Raw genomic sequence first — 4,563 nt, forward strand, 5'->3', positions numbered from 1 at the left:
GGCGGGCGCCGGCTTCTCCGATCATGGGCCGGGGTGCAGGGCAAAGGAGGCCCGCCTGGGTTTCCGATCACCGTCTGTGGCAGGCGGCTTCTTCTGTCCTTCCCCTTTCGCCTCCCAGCATTGTGCCTATGTATGCAAATTAACTGCCATTTTTGTTGGCGGTTAACTGCCATCTTTGTTGGCAGTTAATTTGCATATTTCCCTGATTAGCCAATGGGAAGCATAGTGAAGGTACGGTCAATTACCATGTTTGTCTATTATTAGATAGGATTGCATATAAAAGTAACTATTTGGAGAATGTAACCATTTGGAGAATGCTGTTGGAGACATTTTCTGTTAGGTTATTTTGTGTTCTTTATGTAAAATTCTATCTGTGATATCTCTTAGAGTTTAGAGGGACAGAGAAGTGTGTTTCTTGTTATACTTCCTGTTACTAACCAGAGAATGCCCTGTAACTCCTCTTGTACCACACTCCAGTCCAGTGTTGTTTTTTAATCTATTTCCAAAAAGTACAGATAAGTATATGTTCCATTGCACAGATGTTTAGCTGAGGTTTTCTTACCCATCCATCTCTTCCTTTTATTCTTGGTCTCTTCATCTTTTATTGGTTGCAACTGATTGTATTTGTATCTGTTTTTTTATTTTTATTTTTAAATCATCACCTGAGAATATTTTCCATTGATTTTTAGAGAGAACAGGAGGGAGAGGGAAAGACAGAGAGAAACACCGATGTGAGAGAGATACATCGTTTGGTTGCCTCCCACATGCCCCTGATCAGGGCTGGGAGCCTGCAACCAAGTGATGTGCCCTTGACCAGAATCAAACCCGGGACCCTTCAGTCCATAGGCTGACACTCTCTCCACTGAGACAAACCAGCCAGTGCTGTATTTGTGTCTTAATATAAAATACCATTGGGGTATAAATAACAAATAAAAAATAAAGTTTGAGCTTGTTGAATGTTTAGGACCACAAAAGGAGCTTTTCTTCTGTATCAGAAACTGGAAGAACAAGAAAGTGATCACCCAGCTGCCTGGGGGACAGATGGTATAATGATAACAGATAACAAAACTTATTAAATTCATTTTTTTGCTTTTAAATTCTGCAGCAAGGAAAGTGGTCTTCAGGAAGGACAAAAACAAAATAACACCTTTAATTATTTTGGGTGGTTCTTTGTCTGTTGGCATGTGTTTTTTGTTTTGTTTTGTTTTTAACACCTGTCTCATTGTATTTTTACCCTGTGAGGTAGTCACAATAGCTATTAACCTACTTTACTAAGGAGGAAATCATGACTCAGCATTAAGTGCAAAAAGGGAGTTGACTGTAACTCTAAGTAAATGAGTGAACAGTAAGACAAAGCCTGGTTACTTTAATGAACTCTAGTTGCCAGCACTGGGTGTTAAACTATGCCAGGTAACTGAGAAAACTGGGGTGTGGGACAAATAGTAGATGTTCAAAATGTTCTTTATGAATGAGTGAATGTAAGCTTAGGATTAATCTTAACAATTACTAAGATTTTGCAGAGACCAAAAGATAAATAAATAACAAAAATGCCAATCCATTTTTTTAAAAAGAGATAGATTCCACAGTCCGTAAACAAGTCAGCTATTCTCAGAGATGACCCCAGAAAAAGTCAAGAGTAGATTTTTAAGCTAATGGTTTGGAAGTATTAAAAGAATGTAGTGGTTTGATGTAGTCCCATTTGTTTATCTTTTTCCTTGTTTCTCTTGCCCTGGGCAATGTATCTGTGAAAATTCTGCTACTCGAGATGTCTGATATTTTGCTGCCTATGTTTTCTTTTAGGGTTTTTATGGTTTCATGGCTTACATTTAATTCTTTTATCAATTTTGAGTTTATTCTTGTGTATGGTGTAAGTTGGTGGTCTAGTTTCATTTTTTAGTATGCACCTGTCCAATTTTTCCAACATCATTTATTGAAGAGACTGTCTTTACTCCATTGTATGCTTCTGCCTCCTTTGTCAAATATTAATTGAGCATAATGACTTGTGTTGATTTCTAGATTCCCTGTTCTGTTCCATTGATCTATATGCTTATTCTTGTGCCAGTCTCAGGCTGTTTTGACTATAGTGACTTTTTAGTATAACTTGATATCTGGTATTGTGATCCCTTCAAATTTGTTCTTCTTTCTCAAGATTGCTTCGGCTACTCGGAGTCCTTTTTGGTTCCATATACATTTTTGGAGTATTTGTTCTAGAGGGAAATATGCCATTGGTATTTTATAGGGATTGCATTAAGTCTATAGATTGCTTTGGGTAGTATGGACATTTTAATTATTTAAGAGAGGAAGGGAGAGGGAGATAGAAACATCAGTGATGAGAGAGAATCATTGATTAGCTGCCTCTGCAAGCCCCCCACTGGGGACCGAGCCCATAAACCAGGCATGTGCCCTGATTAGGAATCAAACCGTGACCTCCTGGTTCATAGTTTGACATTCAACCACTGAGCCACATTGCCTGGGCCATATATGGCCTTTCTTATGTTAAGGTATGTTTCCTCTATACCTACTTTGTTGAGAGTTTTTAACATAAATGGATGTTTAATTTTGTCAAATGACTTTTCAATATCGTGATGATCATATGATTTTTATCCTTTTTTGTTAATGAGTGATTTGTAGATGTTAAATCATTCTTACATCCCTGGAATAAATCTCAATTGATCATGTTTATAATCTTCTCAATGTGTTGTTGATTTCAGTTTGCTAACATGGTTGAAGATTTTTGTATCTATGTTCATTAGGGATATTGGCTTGTTATTTTCTTTTCTTGTGATGTCCATGTTTGGTTTTTGTATGAGAATACTACTAGCCTGGAAAAAATGAGTTTGGAAGAGTTCCCTCTTCTTCTATTTTTTGAAGAGTTTGAGAAGGATTGGTATTCATTCTTCATTAAATGTTAGGTAGAATTCACCAGCACAGCTATATGATCTTGAATGTTTATTTATTGGGAGGTTTCTGACTACTGATTCAATCTCCTTACTAGTAATCAGCCAGATTAAGTTTTCTATTTCTTCATGATTGAGTTTTGGTAGGTTGTATGTTTTTGGGAATTTATCCATTTCTTTTAGGTTGTCCAATTTGTTAGTGTATAATTGTTCATAGTAGTCTTCTGTGATCCTTTGTATTTCTGTGTTATCAGTTATAAGATCTCCTCTTTCATTTCTGATTTTATTTATTTGCGCTCTCTCTTTTTTTCTTGGCGAGTCTAGCTAAAGGTTTGTCAATATTGTTTATTTTGTCAAAGAACCAGCTCTTAGTTTCATTAATCTTTTTTTATTGTCTTTTTAGTCTTTATTTCTACTCAAATCTTTGTTATTTGTCTTCTTCTACTAATTTTGGGCTTCATTTGTTCTTATTTTTCTAGTTCCTGGAGGTATAAAGTTAGGTTATTTATTTGAGACTTGTCTTTTTAAAAAATTTATCTTTATTGTTGAAATAATTACAGATGCTTTCCTCCCTCATTATCCCTCATTGACCCCCTCCTCCGCACTCCTGCCCTCTCCCCAGGGCTTCACTGCACTATTGTCTATGGGTTATGCATATCTTGATTCTTGAGGCATTTATTGCTATGAACTTCCCTCTTAGAACTGCTTTTGCTGCATCCTATAAATTTTGATACGTTAGATTTCAATTTTCACTTGTCTCAAGATATATTTAGATTATTTTTATTCTTCTTTGACCTATTAATTATTCAGTAGCATGTTGTTTAATTGCCACATATTTGTAAATTTTATAGTTTTCTCTATATAATTAATTTCTAGTTTTATTTAATTATTGTTGGAAAAGATACGTGGTAGGATTTTAATTTTTTTAAATTTATTAAGACTTGTTTTGTGATCTAACATGATCTATCATGGAAAATGTTCCATGTGCACTTAAGAAGAATGTGCATCTGTCACTTTTGGATGGGATGTTCTATAAATATCTCTTAAGTCCATCTTGTTTAACATGTTGTTTAAGGCCAGTGTTTTCTTACTGATTTTTTTTTAAATTTATTTTTCAATTACAGTTGACATACAATATTATATTAGTTTCAGGTATACAACATAGTGATTAGACATGTATATGCTTGTGAAGTGATCACCCAGATAAGTTTAGTTTTAACTGATTTTATGTCTGGATGATATATTAAATGATGTAAGTAGAGTATTAAAGTCCCCTACTATTATTGTATTTCTCTCTTAAGGTCTGTTAATATTTGTTGTATATATCTAGGTGCACTGTTGTGAAGTTGTAATGCACTGTGGAAGGAAGAATTCCCAGGGGAATTCTGAGAAGTCACTCTTACAAGTCAGGTAAAAAGCGAAATTATAATGAGTTATCAAGGTTTATCCAAATCTAATGTCATTTATAAACTTACTTTAGATTATTCCTGTTTGGATTTTCATTTAGCTCCAAGCAATGACTGGAGTATAATAAATGCTAGATAACTATTTATGTAAATGAATCTTCAAAAGGGAGAGGAAAGGATTAGGAGCTGGTAGTGAAATATCTATCAGAATATGTCACTCCTGACATAACACTCCCGGGATCATTTTGCAATCAGAGGCG

General features: G+C 35.0%; 1 long non-coding RNA gene across 1 annotated transcript in view; it reads left to right on the top strand.

The window, feature by feature from the left end:
- Positions 1-4,308, top strand: part of LOC106724888 — a 12,474-nt gene extending 8,166 nt beyond the window's left edge. Inside the window, exon 3 of the long non-coding RNA XR_001360723.1 lies at positions 4,228-4,308. This is a non-coding gene — a long non-coding RNA (uncharacterized LOC106724888). The remainder of the gene's footprint in view (positions 1-4,227) is intronic.
- Positions 4,309-4,563: the final 255 nt, after the last annotated feature.

Source organism: Myotis brandtii, unplaced genomic scaffold (genome assembly GCF_000412655.1).
Source record: "Myotis brandtii unplaced genomic scaffold, ASM41265v1 scaffold123, whole genome shotgun sequence".
In the NCBI taxonomy this organism is placed as follows: domain Eukaryota; kingdom Metazoa; phylum Chordata; class Mammalia; order Chiroptera; family Vespertilionidae; genus Myotis; species Myotis brandtii.